The sequence below is a fragment of the Rhinolophus sinicus genome, linkage group LG09, assembly GCF_036562045.2.
Source record: "Rhinolophus sinicus isolate RSC01 linkage group LG09, ASM3656204v1, whole genome shotgun sequence".
NCBI classification, from domain to species: Eukaryota; Metazoa; Chordata; class Mammalia; order Chiroptera; family Rhinolophidae; genus Rhinolophus; species Rhinolophus sinicus.
The window spans coordinates 84,219,183-84,231,445 of NC_133758.1; the positions used below are offsets into that span (position 1 = coordinate 84,219,183).

General features: G+C 34.9%; 1 pseudogene; it reads right to left on the bottom strand.

Annotated features, from left to right (window-relative positions):
• Window positions 1–5,020: 5,020 nt before the first annotated feature.
• LOC141573048 (high mobility group protein B1-like) overlaps window positions 5,021–12,263 on the bottom strand; it is a 34,893-nt pseudogene continuing 27,650 nt past the window's right edge.

Here is a 12,263-nt window from a genome sequence, read left to right on the forward strand (position 1 = left end):
CGTCATACCACTATATTCTCGCTGGCGGCATCCACCTCTCTGCAATCCGCAACCCACAATCGCCCTTGCTAGCCCCCATTTGCTGCTAGCGTAGCCACGACAGTCATATTAGTGGCCAATGGCTCACTGGTTACAGCTAACGGCCAACTAGCCACAGCTGATGGCCATCTAATCATAGTTGATGGCCCTTTACTACCCGAGTGAGCACCTTTCCATGTGAGGGTGAGAGCCAGGAAACTGCACTCCTGGCTCTGTCCCCACGACATTCCATCCTCAGATGTTATAATATTTATGTAGAAGTCTTTATATAGACTACTGAAGACAAAAAGAAAATATGGCTATACAAAGATACACACAATCTTCATATCAGTTTTATTTGTAATAATCAGAAAATGAAAACAACAAAACCATTCATCAAAAAGTGAATTGATAAATAAATTGAAGTATATCTGTACAATGGAAGAAAAGGCAATAAAAGGAAATAACTATTGATTGCACAACAACATAAATGAGTCTCAAAATAATTATGATTAGCGAAAGAAGTTAGACAAAAGAAAGTACATAGTGTATTATTCCATTTATAAAATACTCCAGAAAATCCAAACTAATCTATAGTGACAGAAAACAGATCAGAATTGCCTGGAGATGGGGGTGGCGATGGGGGCGGGCAGGAGGGAGGGATTACAAAAAGAGCACAAGAAAACTCTTTTGGGTGATTATTTTGATTGTAATGATGGTTTCGCAGCTACATTCATAGGTCACCACTTAGCAAGTTGTACACTTTAAATATATGTAGTTTACTGTACTTTAATAAAGCTGTTATGAAAAAAATTACACGTGTTCAAAAATTGAAGAATGATTTAATCTGTTTCTAACAGTAAATTTTTTGAACACTGTCTTAAAAATTATGTTTTTGAAGAGCATTTAATATCATTGAAAAATGCTCATAATATTCAGGGACAAGTGCTGTTCTGTTTTATATAGGTTCATTAATATGATACTATGTTAAATAAAAATAGGATACAAAAAAATGCACATATAATTTAATATGATCCCAATTATGGTAACTCTCTCTTGTCTCTTATAATTGAAAGGAAATACCTCAAAATGTTAACATTGTTGTTTCTGTGAGGTGGAATGACATATGATTTTTATTTTCCTTCTTATGCTTTTGGGGCTTTACTATAGTTGAGCTTTCATTGCTTTCACAAGCAAACACCCAATAAATGCTCTTTTATTTTATTTATTTATTTATTATTAAATTTATTGGGGTGACATTTGTTAGTAAAATTATATAGGTTTCAAGTGTACATTTCTATAATACATCATTTATATACTGCACTGTGTGTTCACCACCCAGTCAGTTCTCCTTCCATCATTATATATTTGACCCTCTGTATGCTCTTCTACCACCAGCTCTCAACCTCCTTACCCTCTGGTAACCACTAAACTGTTGTAAGTGAAATCATATGGTTCGCAACTTTTTCTGTCTGACTTATTTCACTTAGCACGATAATCTCAAGATCCATCCGTGTTGTTGCAAATGGCAGTATTTCATCTTTTCTTATGGCTGAGTAGTATTCTATTGTATAACGTACATCTTTTTTATCCAATCATCTATCGAAGGACAGTTCAGTTATTTCCATGTCTTAGCCACTGCGAATAACGCTGCAATGAACATAGCAGTACATATATCTTTACAGGTAAATGTTTTCAGATTTTTGGGGTAGATACCCAGAAGAGGGATTGCTGGGTCGTCTGGTATTTCTATTCTTTATTTTTTGCGGAACCTCCATACTGTTTTCCATAGGGGCTGCTCCAATTTACATTCCACCAGCAGTGTATGAGGGTTTCTGTTTCTTTACAACCTCTCCAACACTTGTTATTACTTGTCTTGTGGATGATAGCCATTCTAACAAGTGTGAGGTATCTCATTGTGGTTTTAATTTCCATTTCCCTAATAGCTAGTGAAGCTGAGCATTTTTTCATATATTGGTTGGCCATTTATTTGTATTATTGGGAGAAGTGTCTGTTCAGGTCCTCTGCCCATTATTCTTTTTTTAATTTTTAGAAAAATTTTATTTCTCCTACTCCTCCACCTCTGGTAACCACCAGTAACCTATTCTTTGTTTCTATGAGTTTGTTTTTTTTCCAGATTCCACATACAACAGATATCATATGGTATTTGTCTTTCTCTGTCTGATTCATTTCACTTAGCATAATGCCCTCAAGGTCCATCCATGTTGTTGCAAATGGCAAGACTTCCTTCTTTTTTATGGCTGAATAATATTCTATTGGATATATATATATATATATATATATATATATATATATATACACATACATATATACACATATATATGTGTATATATATGTGTGTATATATATATATAATATACACACACACACACACACTTAGGTTGTTTCCACATCTTGGCTATTGTAAGTAATGCTGCAGTAAACATGAGGGTGCATATATTGGTATATTTTCGAGTTAGTGTTTTCATTTTCTTCAGATAAATACCTAGAAGTGGAATTTCTGAAATATACGGTAATTCTATTTTTAATTTTTTGAAAACCCTCCATACTGTTGGAAAACAGTGGCTGCACCAATTTACATTCTCATCAACCGTGCACAGTGTTAAATTTTATCCACATCCTACGTTGCAAAAAATGGGAAAGAAATAGAATGGAAAGAGTAAAAAAAGTTGGATAGAACCTGAAGAACTTGTGGTGGAAAAAGCACAGGACTGATGCTAGTAAATGGGAATGTGGAATATTTCCTGAAGTGGAAGGTAATACAGATGCTGACAATATTGGGAACCTGAAGAAAATTTAGATTGTCCAGAATTTATTGAAACATTTCTTAATTCTGAAAGAGATGGTAAAGAAAAAAATAGTACCAAATGAAAATCTTTATCTGACAGTCAATCAATCTGATAATAGCACATCAAAGAAGAAAAGAGATGCTGTTGACAAACCAAGAGGCTTTGCCAAAGGTCTTGATCCTGAACGAATAATTGGTGCCACAGACAGCAGTGCAGAATTAATGTTTTTCATGGAATGGAAAGATTCAAACTTGAGAGATACACTTGGTGCTGGCAAAAGGTAGATATAAAGTGTTTTCAAACTGTAATTGCTTTTTTGTGAAGAGAGACTAACTTGGCATTCTCGTCCAGAAAATACAGTTCAATAATTCTTTCCATTGCTAGAGATATATAGACATAGAGCAGATTAAATACATATAAAATCTAGGTCTTGGTTTTTTGATTTATTAATGTGGAAAACTACATTATAATGAAAATCAAGTTTGATATATTTGTTTTAAAGTAGTATTGGGGGAGCTGGGTATTTTTTTTTTTTTTTTCATCTATAGCACTGGTTACTTTCAACAACAACAAAGCTTTCTTAGTTGCTTTCCTCATGAGAAAAACATATTTGATATCATGGTATATAATTGCCTCTGTATTAGAGAACAGCTTTTCTACATGTAGGGGAAAATCATATAGTCATCATTCCATAAAAATTTGTATTTAACTCATATATGCCTAATGACCATTTTGGGGTTTTTTGTTTATTTTTTTTTATGTATGTATACATGAAATACATACGTAAATGGTTTTCTTTCCTCCCTCTCTTCCTTCCTCCCTCTATCCCTCCCTCCCTCCCTCCTTCCCTGCCTTCTTTTCTTAATATTCAACAAAACAAAAATGCCATTCCACAACCATGGATAATCCCATGTTTCTGGAATATTATCATTTTGAGCAACCTAAGAAATAGTTCAAGTTAAATTGAAAAATTCTTCTGAAGTCTTAATATTTCAAACTGAATAGATAATTATGTAATGAATTGGACAATTTAAAAGCAGCCATATCAGAATCCACAACTATATCTACAGTCATATAAATACAAGTTTATTTGCAAAACCTCTGACAGGAAAAATTTATCTCTACCAACAAACCTTCCCAGATGAGAAAACTAGACAAACCCTGGTATGTTTTAATTAACCAAGCAAGACTTAGTTAAATGGACATTTAAAGGTTCTTTCTTGTGAAACTTTCCTTTACAAGAAGTTTAAATCCCTGTGCTATATTGACTAAAAGGTCAATGTCTATGAGTTTGTTCATGAAAACCTAATCAGATGGTTAGAGATGCTGGCAATTTAGGAACCTGCTGGAATAAATGGGTGAACGAACTAGTTATTAAATATAGCTTAAACTATTGATCTGTATGGTTTTTCTTTACTCCCAACTCATTCCTTACATGTAGGCTCAATCTTTTCAATATTTGGGTTATTGGTTTAGCAGAAGCCTGTAAAAATAGTAACTTTGTAGTAATCATAATGTTATATATCGTTTATTGTTAAGTATGGGTGAACAATGGTCAATAAATATTAGGTTGGTGCAAAAGTAATTGCAGTTTAAAAGGTTAAAAAAAAAATCGCAAAAACTGCAATTACTTTTGCACCAACCTAATATTTTTACATGAAAAAATAAAATGGATATGTAAACTTCCACTTTTGAAAACCATAATAGCTTAAAATACTTTAGCTTTTAATTTCTTCCTTTGTTATTTCATTTTTTTAGTAAAAAATTGTATTTACTTAGAAGCATTCAGAATGTCTACAAGCAGCTGCAATTTTTTTTTCTTCTTTGCATTACAGAGTGGTATTCAGTTATCAGAACAATTATTTTGTATAAGCTGCATCAGAGACACTGACGATGAAAAAACTACTATCCCCACATACAACTAATTTGTGCTGTGCACCGACAAGACCCTGCTTTAAATTTCCATGCCAATTGACAACCCCCATACCACACCAGGCAAGGTTAGTGGCTATTGAAAACACCACCAGGACAGGGCTATCTAAAAACACATGCAGTACTGTGTTAACTATACAAAAAAAGACACTTTACAGTTTAAAAGCAAATCTTACACAGCCTTACATTTCAGTTTTCGTTAAAAAGAGTGAGTTGTGCACAGTGGGATTAAATGCTTTATAGACAAGAAAAAAACTGCACTAGAACAAACATTCTTCATCATCATCTTCTTCATCCTCCTCTCCTCCTCATCCTCGTCCTCTTCGTCTTCCTCCTCTTTTCTTTTTCTTGCTCTTTTCAGCCTAGGCAACTCCGTTTTTTGCTGTGTCCGGCTTTCCTTTAGCTTGATATGCAGCAATATCCTTTTTCTCTTTTTCCTTCTCTTCATAAGGCTGCTTGTCATCTGCAGCAGTGTCATTCCCCATCTGTCACAGCTCCTTTGCAACATGACCAACGGATAGGCTGGGATGCTTTCCTTTGATTTTGGGGAACAAAACAAGAAAAAGGCCGAAGGAGGCCTCTTAGGTACGTTGGCATCCTTGAACTTTGTTTTTTGTTTCCCTTTTAGGAGGCATATACAAGTAAGTTTTCATTTCTCTTTGATATGGGGCTTTGTCTGCCTTTGCCATGTCTCCAATTTTCCTTTTTGTTTAGCAGACATGATCTATCACCTCTCTGAGCACTTCTTAGAAAACTCTCTGAGAAGTTGAGTGAAGGAACAGGTGCTTCTTCTTGTGCTCCTCCCGGCAGGTGTGCACAAAGAATGCATATGAGGACAGTTTGCCCTCGGGTCTCCTTTGCCCATATTTGATTATTTTCCCTCAGCGAGCACAGCGTCGCCCAGTGCCCATCGGCTCGGCTTGCACTTGCCCCGCACTGTGTATATGGCGCTCAATGTACTGCGATGGCTGTGGGAGCCAGAGCCAGACGCAGCCTCCTCACTCTCTCTGCTCTGTAGCATTCGTTTGTTAATTATTCTAAAGAGTTCTAAGCAAACGCATGAACATGTGTTTCTTCAAATGTCCTTGGGATTCACTGCTATGTGAATAAGCTCACCCTTTAATTTATCAATTTGCAAATTTATCTTCCTATATTTAAATGTTCCATGCCCACCCCCTCACTTCCCTCAGATTTCTTTAGAATTTGGAGGAGGACCTCTGATCACTCCATCATAACTCCAGCCATTTGGATTTACCCTCGGCCTCTCCACTTCCTCATCTGGATCATCAGGCCATAGAAGCTACCATCATTAGGTGAAAACCATGGGAAACCAGTCCCTGCTGCCGAGCTTGGGTCAGGGGTGGTGAGCGGAACAGGAAGTAAAGAGAGTCCTCTATCTAGGATCAAAGTTTTAGGCATCACAGGCAAGAATTATATACGCTTTCTTCCTTAGAAACATTGTCATATATGAAGATTTAAGCTCTAGAATGTTATGGTGGTGGTATTTTAATACATTTTGGTTAAATAAGATTAAGTGGCTCACCTGGGTTTTGAAATTCTTTGAAAGTTGGTATACATGTACATGTGTGTGTGTGTGTATATATATATATATATATATATATAACTATATATATATATAGTTATATATCTATTATTATCTAATTATGTTATATTTCTATATAAAATTTTTCTTGAACTAATCATTTATTTAACCGGAACCTTTGATTAAGAAAAACATATTCCCCAATTATGCTTGATAACAGAATTTGCAACACTTGAACTTGAAAGAACAAAATGATGTAGGAGAGTTCTACGTTCATAGGTGTTTTTTTAAATCATGTCACCACAGTTTAAGACCTGATCATTGATCAGAATTCTCTCCTTTTACCAATTGTCCCTGACAGTTAGTTGAACGATAGCTAACTCATAGTTCCCTCTACCAGACTATTACAGAATCATTCAATTTTTGTATGGGCAGTAGTTGTTTCATAAATAACTTTCAGTGTTTTAAAAAATATTTTTATACCTCAGGTGAATTTCACACATTTGTGAATAAATAATTAGTGAAATTCCAAATGTGCTGTTGATTATAACATGTTTTTAAGACACTCTTGATATAGTAATCAAAACAGCATGGTATTGGCATAAAAACAAACACATAGCTCAAAAGAACAGAATAGAGAGCCCAGAAGTAAACTTAAGCCTATATGGTTATTTAATCTGTGACAATGGAAGCAAGAATTTACATTAGGGTAAAGACAGTCTAGTTAATAAATGGTGTTGGGAAAATTGGACAGATACATGCAAAAAAATGAAACTGGACCACCTTCTTATACTATATACAAGAATAAACTCAAAATGAATTAAAGATTTAAATGTAAGACCCAAAACCGTAACACTCCTAGAAGAAAATATAGGAAGTAAACTCGCAGATATTATCCTTGGTAATTTTTACCAATACATCCCCTCAGGAAAGAGAAGCAAAAGAAAAAATAATGGCACTATATCAAACTAAAAAGTTTTCCATAGCAAAGGAAACCATCAACAAAATGAGAAGATGTCCTACTGACTGGGAGAAGATATTTGCCAATGATACATCTGATAAGGTGTTACTATCCAACATTTATTTTAAAAAAAACCTCATACAACTCAACACCAAAAAACCAAACAATCCAATTTAAAAAAGGGCAGAGGACATGAAGAGATATTTCTCTAAAGAGGACATACAGATGGACAATAGACATATGAAAAGATGCTCAACATCATTGATCATTAGAGAAATGCAAATAAAAACCACAATGAGATACCACCTCACTCCTGTCAGAATGGCTATCATCAATAAGCCAAAAACAACAACAAGCGTTGGTGAGGATGTGGAAAAAAGGGAACCCTTATGCACTGTTGGTGGGATTGCAGATTGGTGCAGCCACTATGGAAAACAGCATGAAGGTTCCTCAAAAAACTAAAAATAGACTACATATGATCCAGTAATTCCACTTCTGGGTATTTATCCAAAGAAATCCAAAACACTAATTAAAAAAAAAAAAATGCACCCCATGTTTATTGCAGTGCTATTCACAATAGCCAAGATGTGGAAACCAAAATGCCAATCAATAGATGATTGGATAAAGAAATTGTGGTACATTTATACAATAGAGTATTATTCTGCCATACGAAACAGTGAAATCTTACCATTTGCAACAACATGGATGGACCTAGAGAATATTATGCTAAGTGAAATAAGTCAGACTGAGAAAGACAAATACCATATGATCTCACTTATACATAGAATCTAAAGAACAGAATTAACGAGCAAACAAAACAAAAATACCGTGTTTCCCGGAAAATAAGACCTAGCTGGACAATCAGCTCTAATGCATCTTTTGGAGCAAAAATTAATATAAGACCCGGTCTTATTTTACTATAATATAAGATCAGGTATAATATAATATAATATAATATAATATAATATAATATAATACACTGGGTCTTATATTAATTTTTGCTCCAAAAGACACATTAGAGCTGGTTGTCTGGCTAGGTCTTATTTTCAGAGAAATGGTAGACTCAGAGATACAGAGAAACAAACTGATGGTTGCTAGATAGGAGGGGGACTTGGCGGATGGAGGAGAAGGTGAAGAGATTAGAAAGTACAAATTGGTAGATACAAAATAGTCACAGGGAAGTGAAATACTGTGTGGGTAATATAATCAATAATGTATAGATTATGTAGGGTGCACATGGGTACTGGACTTATTGGCGGATCACTTCATAGATTGTGTGGATGACTGTCCACTGTGCTGTACACCTGAAGATGATGTAGAATAACACTGAATGTCAACTATAATTAAATACTATATATGGGGTGCCAAAAAATGTATACAAATGGACACTTTGGTCAATGTTGCTCAACCAACAGTTCGCCGTAATCAGAAGTGTCTGGACGCTGATGGTAACCACTTTGGGCATCTCTTGTAATTGCAGAAATCACACGTGACTTGTATTCATCTTTTGTTATTGGTGTATATTGAGTATTACCATTTTAATACAGTTTTCCTTTCTTAAATTGTGTATACATTGTTTTGGCCCCTTCTGTACATATGGTCATGGAATGTAAAGTACTGTATAGGGAATATAGTCAATGGTATTGTAACAGCTGTATACGATGTCAGAGGGGTAGTAGACTTGGGAGGGTTATCACTTTGTGAGGGGTGTAAATGTCTAATCATCATGTTGTTTTGTACACCTGTAACTAATAAAAAAAGAAAAAAAGACACTCTTGAGAATCTGAAGAATGATCTTGGTATAAATCAGCATTCAAAAATAAGATATCCATAATTAATTTGAGGAAGGGAATCTTTCTAAAGTCGGCAATAAAAGCATTTTGAAACTCTGAAATAAAACCTGGGCAATTTAGGTCTTGGGAATCAATTTTAGAGCACATTTAAAGTGCCATTTTCAACTTTTAAACCCTAAGGTTTATTTCCAGCAAGGTACATCTATTAAGGTATGCTTGTCAATAGATCATCGCTCTTTTTAAACATAGTTTTAACCCAGATGAGAAGTTAATTGTTGCATTAATTTTTGAGTTCTGGGGATTATAGATATGTGACATTTATATTCTTGCACACACAGAGAAAAAAAAGTCATTTTGAAACAGAAAACTGCATCATTCCATAAGCATGCCATTAATGCATGATTCAAGATGTCATCGTTTGGATGAGATAATCAAATTCCTTAGATGAATCAACTGAAAGCAGCTGCTTCGTTCAGGAATGACTTCGAGATATGGAAACTGAAGACAGTAGATTGAAAGGGAGAAAAAAAGAGGTAAATGTAGGGATATTACTGAAAATGCAAAATGATTAAAAATTGTCATTATGACTATCGAGCCAATTAAAAACTTTTATGCTCATTTGTCTTTCAAGGAACTACCTCCAAATGAAAGTACAGCTCTAGTTCTACTATTAACAAGTCCATATTTGATACTGACAGATGGACATGCCATCATTTTGAGACTATGAATTTAAAACCTTTGGGAATCGTGATAGAATAAATGAACTTACATTCTTTGAAAAATCCCAGTCCAAAAAAATTTGTTCTCAATAATAATTATTCATGTTTATAAGGTGCTTTTTATTCAACTCTTAAGACTCTGTGTATAGATGTGTTTAAATATGCATGGTCATACATCACTGTCATCATACATCATAGCCCAAATGTTTCAATTCCTTGGACATAAAGCAACACTTTCTTTCATATGTGAAAATACAGTCTCTACCCTTGTCACACAAATTCTCCACAAATAGCACCTTCTTATTTATGCTCCTATATTGCTTGTGCTCAAGGATTGTTAATGCAATCTTTTCTTAAAGCAATGTTTTAAAAATTCTTTAAAAACAAAACACCTGTGTTTTCTGGCAGGACAACAATGTATCAGCCAAAATAGCTTTATTTAATGACTGACTGTGGTTAGCTAGCGCCCCATAATTCATTTCATAATTGGAAAAAAATGCAACATTTGCTGACATCATCTGAGTGCTGATCTGGATCCATTGAATAGGGAGTTTTCCAATAAAAACGATTTAATTTTCCACTTCACAATTCAGGAGGAATTTAGGATTAGGGCATTCACGGAGTCTAGAAATGATTTTCATTTTCAGGATTTTAGCTCAAAATTTGGACAGGAAGAAGACTGAATGTAGTTTAATTTCCAAGCCAAAATTTTGTCTATACAAATAGTAACAAATGTTGGAGAGGCTGTGGAGAAAAAGGAACCCTCATACACTGTTGGTGGGAATGCAGACTGGTGCAGCCGTTATGGAAGGCAGTGTGGAGGTTCCTCAAAAAATTACGAATAGAATTGCCATATGACCCAGCAATCCCTCTCCTGGGTATCTACCCAAAAAATCTGAAAACATTTAGACATAAAGACTCGTGTGCTCCAATGTTCATTGCAGCTTTGTTTATGGTGGCCAAGACATGGAAACAACCAAAATGTCCTTCGATAGATGAATGGATAAAGAAGTTGTGGTATATATACACAATGGAATACTATTCGGCGGTAAGAAAAGATGATATAGGAACATTTGTGACAACATGGATGGATCTTGAGAGAGTAATGCTGAGCGAAATAAGTCAGACAAAAAAAGCAGAGAACCATGTGATTTCACTGATATGTGGTATATAAACCAAAAACAACAAAAGAACAAGACAAACAAATGAGAAACAGAAACTTATAGACACAGATAATAGTTTAGTGGTTGCCAGAGGGTAAGGGGGTGGGGGGTGGGGGGTGGGAGATGAGGGTAAGGGAGATCGAATATATGGTGATGGAAGGAGAACTGACTCTGGGTGATGAACACACAATGGGATTTATAGATGATGTAATACAGAACTGTACACCTGAAATCTATGTAATTTTACTAACAATTGTCACCCCAATAAATTTAATAAAATTAAAAAAAAAATTTTGTCTATAAAATCTTACTTCCTCTTATGCATATTGATACCAATCTGAGATCAAACATATTAAGCTCTGAAGAGAAAATAGTGTTAGAAATGAAAAATCTAATGGGTGAGGAAAGATAGAGTTACCATAACTTCTATTTATTCTGAAAGAGTTTCTTAAAGAAACATGTATCTGATTCTTGCTTACGGGGATGTCCAGTTTATTAGAAAGTTTGCAGTGCAAAATACACATGAATTGGATCAATAATTATTTAAAACTAATGCCCTACAAGTTGTAGTGGTATTATCTCATATTGATATGGTAATGAGTTCAAAATGTATACACTGTACTGAAAATATGGGTAAAGAATATCTAGCCTAATCTTTCTCAAGAAAACTCAGCTTTATAACACAGAGGAACCAGATAAACTTATTTTTGAAGTTGCCATATTCAATATTTCTGTCTCTTTTCATTTAAACACTGTCTTGGAAACACCCTTAATTCTCTGTCTACTTCTCTTGGTTATACTTGCCTACAAACTCATGACTTGGGTTAAACTCTTGGGTTCAACATTTGTCTGTTTACCCTGTACCAGCATCTGAACAATTGAAATGACTGGGGGAAAAAAAAAAAGAAATGACTGCAAAAAAATATATATAACTGTGTGTCCTGGTCTCTCTTTAAGTTCCACAGCCACAAATCTCAGATGGGCACTCAAATGTGCAGAACTGTTGAGTGCCCATATAGGACAAGGATCTCAAGGTCTGGGTGGGTCTTACTACTAAATGCTATTCTTGCTAAATGTTAAGATGTAACAGTATTTTTCAGATGTAGCTGTAAACAGGATGAACTTTACAGGAACCCAAACAGATTAAGTGTAGCTAAGAAATCAACATGTAATTAACCAAATAATGTCTATAAACAATGGCTAAGCCTCCCTTTGGGGAAGGAGAGCTTCGGATGTGAAACCCCTGTCTCCTATACTTGATGCAAAACTACCTGATGACAACCATGTATCATTCTTGAATAGAATACCCCAAGCAGCGAACCCC